At 43.6% G+C, this 18,372-nt stretch overlaps 1 protein-coding gene across 3 annotated transcripts in view; it reads right to left on the bottom strand.

Moving 5' to 3' along the window:
* Positions 1–18,372, bottom strand: part of Fam110b (family with sequence similarity 110 member B) — a 129,156-nt gene that overhangs the window by 93,490 nt on the left and 17,294 nt on the right. For 2 of the 3 annotated variants that reach the window (XM_041657833.1, XM_041657830.1), the window contains exon 2: positions 7,283–7,378. The exons of the other annotated variant lie outside the window; for it this stretch is intronic. The gene's annotated coding sequence lies outside the window, so the exon portion shown is untranslated. The remainder of the gene's footprint in view (positions 1–7,282; positions 7,379–18,372) is intronic. 3 annotated transcript variants of the gene reach the window in all.

Genomic DNA, 18,372 nt, shown 5'->3' with positions numbered 1-18,372 from the left:
CGAGGCGAACATGCCCCCTAAGGCTGGGCTTAACCCTACAAGAAAGGGCGAGATTGAATTTCAAGGCCAGGTAAATCTAGGAGAATTTACAACCGTAAGACATGTCACATGCGTGTGGCATATGAAATTGAGATAGAAAGAACAGGAAACCAAACCAGAGACAAAGGCTTTTGTGGCCCTCAGCACAGACCCCACAAACTTCAGGCCCACCTCTGTGCTGCCTCTCCAGGCAACATTCACACGACGACTGGGCATGGCAGGTTCACATGAGGGACCCGACTCCATGGGCACCACATTCCAGCTCACAGACAACTGTGTGGTCAGCAGGACTCAGCCCAGGCAGCTCTGGAAGGGACGATCAGGATAAGGGGCAGCCAGAGAGGTGTATGTGCATGCGTGCGTGTGTGCGTGCGTGCGTGCGTGCGTGCATGTGTGTGTGTGTGTGTGTGTGTGTACCAACTGTCAGTCCAGGTCACCTCAACCCCTGCCTGAATCTAAGCATATGACACTGTGGATGGGAAATACTCAGAAGGGCCAACAGGGGCTCTTTGTCAAGCGTACTCATGTGAGTCTCTCAGAAACAATGTGTAAACAGGTTGTGGGCATTCAATGTAGAGTTACAGACAGCACAGGAGAACAACTCCAGCAGATTAGTTATGGGCTTCTTAAATGTAAAGTCAAGGGTTTTCATCAGGCTGCTATGGCTGCTGGGCACACACCTGTAGGGAGTTCCACTCAGGAACTCCTAAAAGCTAAGCATGAAGCTCCTCCCACTCTGACAGGTGTGGGGCGGGGGCAGGGGCTGGTTCCTTTCATATGTGACTCGATGCACCAGTCACTTCCATAACTGTTTAAATTAGGTGATAGGCGTATCTCTGTGAGTTTGAGGCCAGCCTGGTCTATAAGAGCTAGTTCCAGGACAGGAACCAAAAAGCTACGGAGAAACCCTGTCTCGAAAAATCCAAAAAAAAAAAAAAAAAAAAAAAATTAAGTGAAGAGTACTTACGCTAAGAGTACCTATGCTAAGAAGACAAACCTAGAAAACGACATCCCCACTACACTCTTATAAATACACTGAAGGCAGGCAACAGCAAAACGATGGCAATCTTCTCACTTGGTGTTAAAAACAGTACCTCTCCGCCTTAAACATTTCAAGACTTTTAATGACACAGTTCTGAGCAGAAAGCAGTCAAGAACAATGCCCCCGAGGCTGTCGACCAGAGATGATGGCAACTGTCACCAGGTCCACAATGAGTATCAACCGACTTAGTGCTTAAGCCAAAAGGGGCCAAGGTACATTTCCACATCACCAACCCTCTCCCAGTGAGAGAAGGCTGACGTGTCTCTTAACGGGTATGGTTATCTTTTGATAGTACACATACATTGGATGGGCTACTGAGCAGAAGAATCAAGAATTCATTTGATCTAATATACCCTGAATTGCAGCCTGGACAGTCCCTGCCTGGGCTGTGCTGTAGCGATGCCTATCTGTCTAGTGACAAACACTAAAGAAACTAAAGCCCTCTGAAATCAGAGGTACTCTGCATTGGGCAGAGAACAGAGGGACAATGAAGAAGCCCAGGCTTGGTGGCCTTGGCAACAATGGGAAGAAATGGCAGCTTTCCAATTCCGAAGAACTGAGGAATCAAGTCAGAACACTTGCAACAGTGCTCACCGGAAAGAGACTCCACTAAGTCTATAAACAGCTTGCACGTAACATTCCATATAAAAGCACATGTACCATTTATACCTGGCATGTGCCTATAAATCAAAAAAGGTTTAAATCTGCAATATAAGCAAGAAGGAAGCCAGAAGCATACATCTGAGTACGAATGGCTGAGGAAAACTAAAGGTGCATTTTTTGTTGTTTTGTTTAGAAAGGGAGTCCTATATAACAGGAAGAATCTGAGAACTTCTGCTGATGGTTAGTCAACCTACATCACAGACTATGTTGAAAAAAAAATGTAACACACCATGGCTTTATGACAGTAATATTTAAAAGATTGATGAAGAAATCAAGGCCTCCAAAAAAAAAGGAGGGGGGCAGGAAAATCAAAACATACCTTCAGGTTATTGCATCCTACCAAACATAATAAAGGCAGACCGTAGTGCCCCAGCCATGGCTACGTTTCTTTTCCCACAATTTCAGTGGCAGGTAGTCAGTCATTGCAAAAAAAAAAAAAAAAAATATTAAGTGGGAAAGTTCAGACATTCATCTGCCTCAATTGTTTAGATCACACATGACTCTGAGGAGGGTCATGAATTCCTATGCTGTCATTTCAACAGGAACTGATCGGCCTTTGAGCTATCTCCGTGGCATAGTCAGAGCATCTGTTAGTCACTTACTAATCGGGGCCTCTTGGTTACCAGGTGGCTGCCCAGGTAGCTCAGTGCCTATGCTCTAACAAATCTTTTTTTTACTTAATAATGACTTCAAAGTGAAAACATGTACTGTGATATTGTTATAGCTGTTCTTATCACAGTATCAGCTACGTCAGTGATCTCTTGATGTAACTATTTTATAAGTTAATGCTTTGCCAGAGGGATATATGCTTAGGACAGAACTGTGAATGCAGGGTTCCTTATCATCTACCACCTCAAGCAGTCCACTAGGGGCTCTTGAACCAACATCCACTCGCTAAAGGGAACCATGATAATCAGACACCAATCCCAAAATTCATTTCAGGACAATCTAGGGTTGTATTCTAGAAGTTTAAAGACACGAGCACACTCAGAGAAGAGAACACAAACCCTTACCAGTTGCAAAGTTCAAGGAACTTGATAGTAAAATGTAGCCATGCTCAGTTTGATCTGACGATACACAGGTTAGATTGATATGAGAAGTGAAATTAAAGGTCCCTTGGAGCATTTCCTCCTTGTGACAGAATGCCTCATAAAAACAGCGTAGAAGGCATTGTGTTTACTCAGTGTTTGCTCAGCAGGCCAACTGTTCTAAGGCCTGTGACAAGGCAAAAATATCACAGTGATACAACAAGAGATCTGAGAGCAAGGAAGGGCTATGGAAAAAGTATGTCCATTGAAGGCTTTGACCCCAGTGGCTCACTTCCTCCAACCAGGCTCTACCTTCTTATCTTCTCTTTTTTTAAGAATTTTTTCAAGACTTCTGTCTATGTGTGCCTGTCTTTTTAAGTGCATGTTTTATGTGTGGGTACCTGCAGGGGCCAGAAGATGTCAGAACCTCTGGAACTGGAATTACAAGCTGTTGTGAGACGCCTGATATAGGTGCTGGGAACCAAGCTTGGGTCCCCTGGGAAATCTGTGAGTGCTCACAAACACCAGCTCATCCTGTCCATCCCACGAGACTCTTCCTTCTAGTAATCCACTGGGTATGAACTCGTGGATTGATGAAATTAGCACCTCATGATCTAACCTCCCCTTAACAGCATCATCAGCCAGGGACTAGGCCCTGGGGATATTTCATAAGAACATTATACTGTCTGGGCAGGGTCCATTTAGGTGTTAGGGGAAGGGGGCTGTCTTTACTACCCACAGAATGACACTGTAATTTCCCCCTTTTCAGAAACTTTCACTTTGTTTACTCCAAATGTTAAGAAGAACTTACATTTTCCTCACTTGCTTACTCATAGGACACACCAGAACCTATCACATGCAACCATGTATGTTTCGTCACTCTAGAGGTGAGGGACCTGGGAGGATGGAGCCCATCAATAAATGAGGTGGACCAAAGCCTCATGCAATGGCCAGCTTTATTCAGAGACAGTTTCTACTCTGAGGCTTAGGAAAGGTCAGAGGAGTGAAGTTCCCATGAGTCCAAGCTGCACAGCCTCACAAGGACAAGCCACATGTGCCAAAGTGTTTTCCATAGAGGCCTGTAAAGGATATTTTAAAGATTTAATTGGGTAATAACAGCAAACAGCAATGAGCAATCTGAATGAACTCACCCCTGTCTGCTACAATCTGGGAGGACCCATTCCAAGAACGGGTCATGTTCCAAGAACAACTCCGTGTTTTGAAGAAACTGAGGTCACAAGACTCTTGTTTTCTTGGAGTGTTCTCACAAGCACTAAGAATTCTCCTCACACAACTTCCTCCATCTCTGGACCGCGTTCTAATAATAATGAAGCAATAAATGCAAATTTCCTTTAAAAATCCTCATGAAAAGAGGCTGGTGTCTACCACTGAGAAGAGCAGTTTGCAAGTCCAGGTTTAGATTTCTATCGCAGGGGCTCATGAGATCCCTTAAGGTTAGTGAGTCTTCATTTCAAACAGAACATACAACTCCTGCCAGAGCCTGGTCCTTCCTGGCAAAATACAGAGAGATTTGTAAAAATGCAACCATAATACTGCTCTCTGCTGTAAAACACCAATATGAATAGAGGCGGAACGCTTTTTTCCAAAGCCAGCTGAGAAAAGGTGGAGCCAAGGGCACCATTGAAACCACCTCAGAGAGTTGAGTCTGAGAGGCACCGTCAGGGATCCCCACAGAGCCAGGAGCCCCTTCCCCAGGCACAGGCGAGGCAGGCCTACTGGAGCAGTGGCCACGGCAGCGGACATGGCAGCAAAGGGTATCATTGCTCAGGTTAGCTATCACGCTTGGGTAGGACTCTCATCAGCCTATCCTCTTAAGAGACAAGGAGTGCTGGGACAGCAGGGTTCTCAGAGCAAGGCCTAGAAGGATGGAGAGCAGGCAAGTGGAGATAAAGGGGGGGAGAGGGCAGCAGGGAGACTAGCCGGCAGAAGGAAAGCAAGCAGACTCCAGCCAGCAGCATCGCAAACGTCAGACAGAACCGACACTGCTGTGTTCAAATGCACACATCCTCCCAGGGGCATGACTTCCTTCACAGTTCCCGTTCACAGGGCTAGCAGAAGCACCTCTGAAAGTCATCATGCCCTCGGGATCTTAGCAATGGGTTCTCCATTCACTGAGTCCCCTTGGAGCATCTTCAATACAGTTCTCATTTGCGCTGTGCATACGCAATGCCGGCACAGAGACAAAGAAAGGCCTCAGATGGAGCTGCTGCTAATCTATGAGACACATAGCAAAGGATATAATTATATGTTCTTTTCTTTATGCCTCATGCGTGTCTCTGTGCATGGCTCTGTGTGTGTCTGTGTGTCTGTGTGTGCACGTGCGTGTGTCTGTCTTGTGTGTGTATGTGTGTGTGCATACATGCATATGTCTGTGTCATGTGTCTGTGTGCATGTGTGTGTGAATGCATGCGTGTGTCTGTGTCTGTCGTATGTGTCTGTCATGTGTGTGTATGTGTGCGTGCATGCATGCATGTGTCTGTGTCTGTCGTGTGTGTGTGCATGTGTGTGTGCATGCATGCGTGTGTCTGTGTCTGTCGTATGTGTCTGTCGTGTGTGTGTGTATGTGTGCGTGCATGCATGCGTGTGTCTGTGTCTGTCGTGTCTGTCGTGTGTGTGCATGTGTGTGTGCATGTGTGTGTCTGTGTGTGTGTGCACGTGCGTGTGTCTGTCTTGTGTGTGTATGTGCGTGTGCATACATGCATGTGTCTGTCGTGTGTGTGTTCATGTGTGTGTGAATGCATGCGTGTGTCTGTGTCTGTCGTGTGTGTGTATGTGTGCGTGCATGCATGCGTGTGTCTGTCGTGTGTGTGTGCATGTGTGTGTGCATGCATGCGTGTGTCTGTGTCTGTCGTGTGTGTGTGTGTATGTGTGTGTGCATGCATGCATGTGTCTGTGTCTGTCGTGTGTGTGTGTTGCTAGGGACGGAGCTCAGTGCCTTGCACATGTTGGGCACAAATTCTACTTCTGAGCTCCACCCGGGCTCTATACAATTTGTCTACCTGGAAATGTCATTCATTTCAACTGCACACAAAGCAAATGCTATGCAATGAGTGCTTAGAAAATTCTCTAATACGATAGACTCGACTATGTTTTCACTTCAAAGGACAAAGAAAAGAAAGCCAAAATTTAAGTAAGCTGCATTTAATTCATGCGCCGTGTATGTGTTGTTCAATTTCAGGTGGTTGGCTCCTTAAAGTCTGGGAAAAGAACATATAATAAAGGCGATAATATTTCAGAACATTTCATGCTTAAAAAGAAAGTATCTAATAAAGGAATAATTATGCATATTTAATTGCGTTTAAACTTATAAAAACGCAAGACTATAACTGCCCTTTTATAGCCCTTTTAGACAGTATGGTAAGAACAGAAGGATTGAGGACTATAGAACATAACTATTCAGTCCACTTGCCAATCACAGCCAAAGCTTTTATGAATGAACCTCTGTGAGCCAAGCGGAGGCAATTATTAAATGAACGAACAATGGGATCACTGAACTTGTCGCCCTTCTTCCCTCCTACTGATAGGCTCTCATCAGCCTTCAGAGTCCTGCCTCACACAAAACATGATAACTCCATTCCTGTTTTATCACTATCACTGAGGGCTCCCCCTCATGAGGTATGCACGGGGTGCCTGGGACACTGCCTTCTGTATACACCAGCTAATTCAGTACGGGCAGAGCTCCAAGAATGAAGTGTCACTACCCGCATCCTGCTGAACAGTAGACTATCAAGAACTGTGCACACATCTAGACTGTGTCTACATGTGAAATGCATTCATGTTTCACACATACCTTGTAGAATGGTCAGAAAGTCATTGTATAGGGCACTTTGGTGCACCCATATTTTAACTGTGACACAGGACAAGGATAGAGACTATGTTCATCTTGCAACTGTCATGTCAGGTCTCAGGTCCAGTGGAAATGTCCACATATTCATTGGCTGCGGAGCGGTACTGTTGCTGCTGTGTTTACCATGCATAATTCGGATTCTACCAGTCCTAACCATGAAGATTCAATATAAACAGAAAGTAGGCTCAGGTAACTCAAAAAAGCTTACTGTAAGCAAATGCCCAAGTCAGTATGCAGAGGGCAGGAGAGCATTTGTTTCAGGGCCAACAGCGACAATGAAGGAAGGACAGTGGGTACCGGGACAGCTGCAGCCCCATGCTCAGACCATCACCAGAAGAAGCACTGGGAAAGAGTCAGGGGCTGCCACTTTTAGATGTCATTTCACCACCCCTCCCATGCCACCCAGACTGCCAGAGGAAAGGTGACGGTGTGTGTGCCTCAATCACTGGTTGACCCTAAAAGAACTCCGTGCCTGTGTGCTGAATGAAGTCAGAGAAAGGCAGAAGCAAACAGGAGGGCAAGTAAAGGAAACTGGGAAAATGAAGAAGGGAAACCAAGACTCTGCGCAGCACACAAGAGAGACACATTCACTACTCGTAGATTTACATGTGAGTTTAATAATACATCTTAAAACATGATTACCTTTTATTTCCCTTCTAGGCCATGGAGTCCTGGCAGCTTTCAATTCAAGACTCTGAAAAGCAGGGATGATATTCTCAGTGTCTAGCTCGGGGATTTCTGAAAGGAAATGGACATAGACTAAACGTTCTGATAGACAAGAAAAGGGATTTCAAAGAGCATAAAGATGAAACCAGTTTTCACTGAATAACATAAAGCAAAGCATTTCCTAAAACGCTGCAGGGAAAGATGGGTGGAGGCCTATTCTGACCTAATGTAGCAGGCTTTACATTGGTTTGAGAAAACAACAAAAATCAACAACTGAACGGGTTTGCTCTGGGCACTCAACAGCCACCCTGGGTTTCACACCCCCAAATGCAGCCTCCCTTGTAGCTACCACCAGGCTCCAGCTCAGAGGGCCAGGAGCAGCAGGACGGGGAGGCTAACACACCACAGCAGAACAGGGCAAGGGAAATGGAGCTTGGACTTCTAGAACTCAGTTCTTGTTATAAAGGAAGTGAACAGTGTACGTCCCAAATGCAACAGTGAGCTGGATTCAAGACAAGAGCGCCCCTACATGTCATGGGTGGCCAGACTGTGGGGTAGGCCATGTCAGAGTTGGGGCATACCATACCTCATCTTCAGGAAGGAAAAGATTATCTTAAACTGGCCCTAACCAACAGGCTGCATTTTAAAACGATGACGAGAAACCAAGGCTCCCTGAGGGAAGTGGCTCTGCATGTCTCTTGTGTGTGTGTGTGTGTGACTGCTTTCACTGTACTTGGGGATAGCTGGATGAATCATCAAAGCAATGTTTATCCAGACATCTGGCAACTCACAAGAAGATTCAGGGCTGCAAATTTTAACTCTCTCTTCCTCCCACATCTGGTTTTGTCGGATACCATAACAGCAAAAAAAAAAAAAAAAAAAAAAAAAAAAAAAATGGACCGCATCTTTGCTTGAAAGTGGGAGGGCCCAGCAAGGAAGGATCTGCATAGGTGTCTTCTTCATTGAACACACTATCTAAGTACGGATAGAAGAACAATTGGTAACTAAGGAACGGCTTGCGATTGCAACAGATGATGGCTAAGGACCATGTCACTTGGGGTCTCTGCCAGATCCACAACCATCAGACGCCCCTTTCTGGGGGGATGCATGACGAATGATGTACATGAGGCTTATTAGTCAGCCTGTACACGTTGACCCAGATTTTATATGGCTTTAAATACTAAAAGAAAGCCCAAAAATGTCTACTTTAATAACAGCTAAGAGGGATCCACCCCCACACTGTCACCTAGAAACCTTTCCATATAGTCTGCTGCTCCAGGATCACTCGGCGATGCTCTGCCACATATGAAGTAGAACATAGCACAAGCCTGAACGAAAATGAAGACTCAGCTTCCATGTTTCTCTCTGGTTCCTTTGGTGCATGAATTTTAATGACACTATTTTATACGGGATTCCAGGGATTCAAATCAACAAAATCATATACTTTTAGAATTATCTGGGTGTACTTTTAATGTACAAAATGTTTGAGCCCAATTTAATTGTGACTCAGAATAAAATAAATGGTTTTATACTACGCAATTTTGCAACTAGTGGGTATTTTTTTATTTTGGCTCAAAATTTCATTTTCAGCTTTATGATTATTCTTGCCTACTTTCATACTTTTGAAGAGAGGAAAATGAAGAGCTAAACTCCATTAAGCTTCAGAGAAATTAGAATCACACAATTATAGCTGAAATGGAATGGCACGCGGAAAGAAATCCAGTGTCGGATTTTCTTCAGAGTCCTCCTACTAAAATAACTAACGTCATCCATGACGGAAACTTACAGGCCGTATGGGTATGTATACAGTTGTCCCATTTTCACTAAGGAGAGGAATCCCAGAGAGCTCAAACAACTGCTCCAAAGTCACACAGCACACCTGAGCATTCAGATTTCCCACACGCCAAATCTATTCTCTGTTACACCACAGTCCATCCTTAATTTCCACAAGTCTCTGAAGAGCTAACAGTTGTATCTATTCCAGTGTAAAATAAAAATATTCCATGGCATTAATATAAAATAATTAATGTAAAATATTAATACTACTTGATAAGGCAACTTAACCACCAGAGCATAATCCACGTTTTGTTCCACTGTTCATACTGGCTGATGTGCTGAGGATCCATGGGAAACTAAAGTAAAATGTGGGATATTCTAGGCTTGGGTAATCTAAAACTACAATTTCTCTCTTGTTCTTAGTCAGCCCATAATAACAGGGTTTGCTAAAATACAGTTTCAAGTGATTTTATAGCCATCTATCAAGGGAGCTCAAAGTGTCCCCAAGCAATGTAAAGTAAGAATCTGAGAACTATTCAGCATCAGACCCACCATTAAGATTCTGTATTCTCTAAAACTCCAGGACTGCTCAGTTTGCTCAGACCAGCAGCTACCTGTTGATTCCCACTGTTTACATAGGTGGGTATTGGGTACTTGTGGTCCCGAAAACCTGAGGCAATGACCACCTTACTTCAGATGGATGAACACATGGCTGCAGAGTGGCCTTCTCTGTGGCCTGGAGGTTCCATTGGGATGAGTGTGTGTATAAGGGTAGGGTGGCTTAGCAAATCCACTGATGATTTCTCTAATGAGTGTGAACTGATACACACAGGTAAATGAAGTATTCTGACAAAATACGTAGAAACGCTGGGCGTACAGGAGGCATGTAACCAGAGGGTGTTTGTGTAAAACCACACCAGTTCTATTCCATGCTCTACTCGCTGTGTGCCACAGGAGCGCAGCTGAAAACTTAAAAACATACACACAGAGATATACAGACAGGGACATCCTTGAGACAAAAATGCAAGGAATGTCCCTTTTATTGTGCTCAGGGTCAGCTTATATAGGGCTCTGGCCACGACCCAGCTCTCGGGATCTTTCAGCTACAGACTCCTCAGAACCAACCCCCCTGCCACCAAGGTCTCCTGCCTCTCAGAGCAGCCGAGTTGTTTACAAGAAATTCAGGGTCTGGCGGTCCACAGTCCCCAACATGTTTGGTGGTGTTTGTTGTTTTCTTTTTTTCTAATTCTTCCCATCTCTTTCGGTTATGGATCCTGATTTATGGGCAACCTGCAAATTTTCCATCATGTTGCAAAAAAGACTACACAATTAACAATAGTTAGAAAATCAAACCAAAAAGACTAAAAGGTGGTGGTATACACCTTTAATCCCAGCACTTGGGAGACAGAAGCAAGGAGATTTAAGTTTGGTTTACAGAGCAAGTTTCAGGACACCAAGGGCTACATTGAGAAACCCCCAACAAACCAAAAAAAAAAAAAAAAAAAAACTGAACACATCACACACCAATGTTTTTTCATGGGATAGGTGCCTTAAAGCCATTTGCTTCCTGGGGATTAATTTATCTGGACTAAGCTGAAAGTGAGTCCCATAAATAAATAAATTTATAGGGGAAAAAAGGCACACTACAAGTTTCATTAAATACACTCAAATTAAATTCATCCAACCCATCATTTATATTCATGGATTCTCTAAAAACAGCACTTAGCAAACCACAGTTGAGAAAATGTTATCCATGTTAAAAATGTTTAGAGAACAACTTGATGGAAAAATCTATGAAACTGGCAGCAGGGCCAGCATCATGATCTTTTGAGGATAAATATGTACCCAGCTACAAATTAAGACTAGATGTGTCCAGTTGTAAGGAACACACCTTTCCAAAAAGCACATGGCCTCTCCCAAGAGTTCACTCCCACACTCCTATCCATGGTATGTAGCCACACAGCGTAGCACACTAACACAAGATCTTCAGCCTAGCACATTATTAGCTGAGTATTATTTAATCAATAATCATGTCATTCTCCAGGGCTCCAGTGACCATGAGTTAGAACCTAGAAGAAACTCAGACAGAAAAGATTATATTCCTATATCTATATATCATGATTCCTTATAATTATGAACCAAATCTAGACTTTATTAAGTTCCCAACCAAATGGCTGGAAGTAGGTAGGAGGGTCTAGTATTTATTCTAGATTCATGAATAGAAACAAGAGTCTCTGAAAGTGTCTTAGGGCAGTGGAGACAGACCAGCAAGAGGGGAGTGAAGCCTCCTTACTTTCAATGTTTTCATTTGTGAGGATCTGGTATTCCCTAAGTCCAACATTCATTAAGAGGAATTGTTATGGTCAGGCTAGTCCTTCCGCAGTCTCTACCCTCACCTGCCCAGTAGACACTGTGCTTCGCATTTGTTAAAGTCTCCTGTGTAAAATCCCTTATTAACTGATGGAAAATATTTCTTTAAAGAAAAACACAGGGGTAATGAACCCCCAACCACCTAAGGCAGAAAGAATTGATCTTACCTTGAGGGTGACTGTTAAAGTATTATTTTTAAATAACTAGCTATTAAATTAGTCACTGTGTTGCTTGAAAAATAAAAATTACAGAATGTTATTTAAGTCACCCTCGGATACAATGCCAAGAAACTGTGTCAACAAGTTTCTGCTTCCTATTATTATATTCTGGCAGTTTCCCACCCTTCGTAAGCATCTCCAAATTCCAAGAGGTAACTTCAACAAAATGCAAGTCTTTCTTTTTCACTTAAATAGTTCAGGCTAAGCTACATTAGCCAAATTAGTGAGCTTCAGGTAAGAGGACATGTCTCAAAAGACAGCAAGCATGTTCATGCATGTGAGAGTCTCTCTCTCTCTCTCTCTCTCTCTCTCTCTCTCACACACACACACACACACACACACACACACACAATTTTAAACTGGAGATACAGCTCAGTGGCAGAACGTTGGTATAGCACGAATTAGGCCCTTTGTTCTATCCAGATACTGCCAAAAAAAAGTTTCTACTATATATTTATCATAGGGTTTAGCACACAACGTCTTAGCTCGCTGAAAGATAGCTCTGACGTGCATCATCTCTAAGAATGCTGCTTAACTGCATACTTCTGCTTTTTGGGAGATAATCACTAGCAACCCTCCAACTTGGCTCTCTCCTCTATGCTACATATATAATTGGAGCCCTCCTCAAGTGCTTTTCTGAGCAGGTGGCACTAATTCCAAGCCAAAAAATCTACTCTTGGCTTTCCCGCAGATCCTAAGATCCATTCATCTTCTTCAGAAGCAAGTGTAAAAAAGATGCCAATATCAACACTGGTATGTTCTGCTATCCTACAAAATTAAGTACAGCATTAGTAAAATGTAATGTAATCTGTTGGATGACTTTTCTTTAAAAGGCTTTGGCAGGTTTTGTTGAAACATGTTTTTATATTATATATTTTAAATTGGATAAAATACGCATAACATGAAATTTATCACCTTAACCATATTAATCATACCACTGGGTGATGAAATACATCATTACCAGCATCCATTTTGAGAACTGTTTTGCTCTTAAAAACCTAAATGTTCTGCTCATCAAGCAATTCTGCATTCTTTCCTTCTCACCCTGGACCACATCTATTTTCCTTCTTGACTGACCACACTTAATACTTGGTACAAAGAGGATCATGTAATACTGTCACCTCATAGCCAGCTTCTTTTATGTTTTCCCCATGGTTCCGCCACACTGCAGTGTGTTACATGGGACATTTCTCACTTCTGGTGCTGGAACATTCAGCCATCATCACTGAAACAGAAGGCCGGGCACGTCTCAGCAGCAAACCCTTGTGAGTAGATGGGCAAAGTACTAGCGGAAGACTAGCATGTGAACGAAAGCAAGGGCCTCCCTGCATGGCCGGGATCTAGAGACAGCTCTCCAGCCTCAGAATGCTATTTACTGGCACGGGCCAGTGCCTTGCAACAAGGGTCTGCAAGGAGTGCGTTAGCTCAGCCACATGGCCTGGCTATAAAATAAGATAGGAGGTTTCACTCTGGCTTGACTTTTGATACTTAATGTTTGCTTCATTATGTCTCAGGTCTCCAAAGAAATCAATATCAGGAAAAACGACATGGCAGGAAAACTGAGACTATCCAAACTAACGCCTCCACAACATATACTTCAAAGTTGATTGATGTTAACTTCACTATCTTTTTTTTTTTTTTTTTTTTTTTTTGGTTTTTTGAGACAGGGTTTCTCTGTGGTTTTGGAGCCTGTCCTGGAACTAGCTCTTCACTATCTTAATAGTGACAAAGGTAAGGAATCTCATACCCACATGACTGAAACCACAAGTGTTTCAGCTTTCAGATTTTCATACAGAAAAGGAATCTTCTTAGGTGTGGACACCAAGCTCAAACACAAAACTTACTCTATGTCTTACTTAAAATGTTTCCGAACGTTAACCTTTGAATTCACTCATGCCCATCATGCTGCACTCTCAGATCAAGACAGGTCTCAGGAAAACGCACTGCTGGTTAGTCAATAACTACCTGGTTTAAAAAGACTAGTGCTGACAGATTATTTGCCATCAAACAACCCCAAAATGGAATCTTACTTCTTTTCAGAGTTTTCCTCTGTATCAAATAACAATATATTTACTATCACCAATAGAATATTTAAAATAGTAAGTAATAATTATCTTTTAGTTCCTAGTGGTAGCAATGCTATAAATTAGTTCTATCTAAGGACCTTCAACTTGCAGGTTTTCTAATTCCCTGTGTACCACACAAAAACCACTTTTTCTGTTCCTTGCTTCTTCCCTAACACTACAAAACTGAACTTCTCAAGATCCCAGGTGTCACACTATGTAAGACCTTGGATTTGATCTGTTCTGTCTGCTCACTTAGCTGCCAATCAACTTGTGTTAGTAAGTAGCTGATCTGGGCTCTCATTTGGTCTCCAGGCCAACCCTCCTAACTACATCATCTTCATGCCCTGAGCCGTGAATCCTCTCTAGACTCTATGGAGGCTCACTGGAGCACTTCCTAAGCTGGGACTCCTCTCTAAACTCTACAGAGGCTCTCTGGAGCACCTCCTGGGCCAAAACTTCTCCCTATACTCTACAGAGGCTCTCTGGAGCTCTTCCTCGTACAAGGCATCCCCTTAGGAGAAGCTTGATGAATAGCCAAATTCAAGGAGTTTAACTACGTTGGGACATAATGAAAGCCACACCTACTGGCTCATCTGTGGTCAAAAATTTGACCTATAATCCAGAAAGATCAAACAGTGCCAGGAGCGGGGGAAGGGCCTGAGCTTATTCCTCACCACGATGTACGTCAGCTTTCTAGCCATCTTTCTGGGTCACTCCACCTGTACAGCATGCCAGCAACCTCAGAAACACCTCGACTGAAGGCAGGTAAAGAACAAAGAGTCTAAATCCCAGAGCAGAGTTCCAGAGTTCCCACTGACATGCGAAGGGGAATAGAGGCCATTTCTGTCGCTAAGCTTTGAGGACACCGGACATCATTATGCAACAAGAGATAACAAAGATTTACTTCAACTTCTAGCTTTCTTTCTTCCCAGTAAAATCTTTTACCTGAAAGTATCCATTTCACAGACTACAAAAATAACTAAACTTCATCACAATGCCATTGGCACTGTTCTACTTTCTCTCAGCCACACACGCCGAAGAGAAGTCAGCCTTCTCAAATGCTGGCAGTGATAAAAAGATCCTCCGCTTGGTTCTGTTGAGTGTGACAGTCAGATTAAAGGGGTCAACTACATAATTAAACCATAAAAATAGAATGGGTTTAATACTGCAATAATAAATAGTTCAATATTGGGTGTTAAATTGGTTTCCAAATAAAACTAGTTTTCACTGTAGAATACACATCCTATTAGATTTCTAATTGAAGTCCTGATAATTTTGCAAAAGTTCTTATTTGATCTATGGGGGCTTTTTGACTCAAGGAAATGAGACAGAGTTCAGAAAGAGTTACATATTTCCACATATTTAATTAATTCAATAGTATCTAAATCAACTTTTGCTGGGATAAAAAAGAATTTCAATATGTAAATTTAACATCTATCTTAAAGTAAAATAAAGTAAAATTTTATTTTGAAAATAAAATATCAGCTTAAAAATTAAAAAAAATTAAAATCCTGAGAAAAAGAAAGACTAGAGTTTCAGTGTAATGTCTTGATTTTCTTGGGTTACATTTAATGTACAGGATACATTTTCCTTTAAGATGAAAAATGAAGATAACTGGTTTACTTCTGGGTACCTAAAATGCTCAGCAAATGACACCCCCAAAAGCAAGTCACAGCTGACCCAGGATTTTAACTGTGAAAATCTACACAGCCTAAAGGCAAGTACAAAGGACTTCAGCAAAATCACATGATTTACGAAGAAGAATGATTCTGCTAAAGATGAGGAACATTGGTACACAGTGTGCTGAGACAGACTGTTATCCCAGCACCAGGGAAGTGGAGGCAAGAGGATCACAACTTGAGAGCTCATCTTGGGCTAAAAAGGCAATTTCATTCAAGCCTGAGCTACTGGGCAAGGCTCTGTTTCAAAAAGTTATACACATGCATACGCATACAGACATACACATATGCATGCATGCCTTCTAAGGAATATGGGCTGCCTTCGGAGGCTCTTGATGGAAAGGCTAAAGCATTCATTGTGGGGCTCCAGTGCTGACAGGGGCTCTTACTATCCCACAGGTCCTCTGCAATGCTTTCATCCAGGCAATGACCCCTCCTTCCAGCCTGAGATCTCCAACGAAATGTACTTGCTATCCCAATTTTTGGGTTTTTTGTTTGGTTTTTTTAAGACAGGGCTTCTCTGTGTAACAGTCTTGGCTCTCTGTAGACTGGGCTGGCCTCAAACTCACTGAAATCCACCTGCCTCTGCCTCCCAAGTTCTGGGAACAAAGGCGAGTGCCATCACCACCCGGCTTTGTTGTCCCAGTTTTAGCACTGACTCTTCACAAGTAAGACTTCATCACCAGTTTAGAATCACCAGCAAAGGTGTGGGAAATTCCAAGAGTCAGGAACAAGGACGGACTGGCCAGTAGGTGCTTGATGACACTAACTACATTGCAAAGCACTTGCCGGCCCAAGGTTTCCCAGTGTGTGCCAGGGAGGATGCTCGGAGATCCCATCATCCCTACTCCAAAAAGGAGGCCACTACACAAAATCATGTGATGCGCTGATAATCTGGATCACAAGGCAGGTGATCTTGAACAGCCTTTGGACAGAGCACTGGTATCTGTCCTGCCACTGTGGCTCTGATAGCTCTAGTTTTGCTTGGGTCTCTTCCAAGCCAGAGAACAGGCGGCAAAGCTCTAACACTTCCCTGCAGGCACCAGGACCTAATGCACACCTGGTCAGTTCCCCTCCACAGGAGGCCCAAGGTCCAGCCACAGTCACAGAACAGGAAGGGCTGTTCTGGGACTGAAGGTAGCAGCTTCACCCCTCCTGCGCTTTGCTTCCAAGTGTTTATCAGTTGGCAGTGGTGCTAAAGGGGGAAGCGACCTTATTTCACAATGACAAGCCCCCGAGAGCGCTCTGAATAGACTCCTCCGCTAATTCTATCACAGAACAGGCACGGAGCCTCCAGGGCCCGATACAATCATCCCACAAAGAGAGGCAGGAAAGATGTGTGAGAAACAAAGCGGTCACAATAAAGAATGGGCAAAGCCAACAGGTCTCTAAGATGCTGCAGTATGAGCCTAGGACCACAGGCCAGAGAGATGACTACATGGATCTCAAGCTTTCATGGACCCTCCCTGCCCCCTGTACAGCAGTTCAGTCTGGACTGGAGGCCTCTGACATCATACTAGGCTAAAACCTGCCTTCCCGCCATTCTCCTCCACAGATTCTGCTTCAGTGATGTAGAGAACATACACTTCACTAATTCCTAAATGGGCTTTCTGAGATAGCAAACTGCTATTGACTCAGCCTAGGAAGTGCCAGGCTGGGGCAGTGCCCAAGGAGAGATGACACAGTACCCAGCACCCATCCTGCACCATAAGCCCCCTCGTGGGCCTGAGGACAGCTATGAACACACACACACACACTTTGGTGCTACTACAATGGTTTGGGTACTTCCTGCTATGATCCTTTTCACCTACACAGGGTGAAGACACCACAACGACAAGCATTTGAAGGAAAGAAATCTCTGCTGCAAGTGTAGCTCAGCCAGCCTCATACCCAGGGCCAGTGGACTAGTTTCATCCTAAATACAGCCTCTAGGAAGGTGGGTCCTGTGGAGACACCAATGTGAGCACCTTCACCAGACAGGTTGGGGTAAGTAGGGAGGGGACAGTCCGGGTAGACCCAAAGTCAGGGCCTGTGAGAGCTACTCCATCACACCAAACTCAAGTGCATGAGCCCTCAGACACCAGAAAAGGGACGACACCACCCCCGGCACATGACCTCTCCCAAACAATCTAAAGACTGTCTTATCTCTGCACCAATGCCTGTGTTATCAGCATAGGACCAGCTGAGTACCTGTGACTGGAAACTCTTGGGACCTAGCTTTCACAATACCTAGAAGTACTTCAGATGTTGGGAAGTGATATCTTCGTTTTCAGATTTTGGAATACTGCACAACTTGACCGAGAAGCATCTCGGTGTAGAAAGCTTCAAAATCCCAAACTGTTTGAAAGGACAGACTTCTAAAATGTTCAGTTTTCAGTATATTCGGATTTTGGAGGGGATCAGGGAACGTTGAATGTGTGACCACAACTCAAAAAAAACCCAGTAAACTATAGAAACTCAAATGCAAACCTATCAAGGCCTTCTCATCTTCTAGGCCAGGAACCTCATGAAAGACAAGAGGCATGAAGCAAGCGTCATGCGGTTTGTGCTTAGGGAGCCCGTTCTGGCTTTCAGTTACTACTACTTTGCCTTCTGTGAGTACACAGCCATCTGCTTAGCAGAGCGCTGCCAAGAACATGGAGTCAAGGAATTGCAGAGTCTTGCATGGCAGTACTCAGGGGAAATAGCAGCCACAGCCACGAAGCACACCCTGCCTTCCGTTTTCTCCTACAGCCATAAGAAAAAAGGAAAATGGAAATAAGTAATGGGCAGTATTCCGACTTTAGCCTAATAAATCTAGAAATATCATTCCAGCCAGTATTTAGTATAAAAAGTGATAGGGTTACTATTTTGTATTCCCTTTTCAAATTAAATCTTCAAACCCGAGTATAGTTTTACAATGGCAGAACGTCTCAGTTCAGGATGGCTCCATTTTCAATGCCAGGTGAGCAAGTGGC

The sequence above is a fragment of the Microtus oregoni genome, unplaced genomic scaffold, assembly GCF_018167655.1.
Source record: "Microtus oregoni isolate MIOR12 unplaced genomic scaffold, Mior012 000008F_ref0000371, whole genome shotgun sequence".
NCBI lineage: Eukaryota > Metazoa > Chordata > Mammalia > Rodentia > Cricetidae > Microtus > Microtus oregoni.
This window is presented reverse-complemented; position numbering and strand designations above follow the sequence as displayed.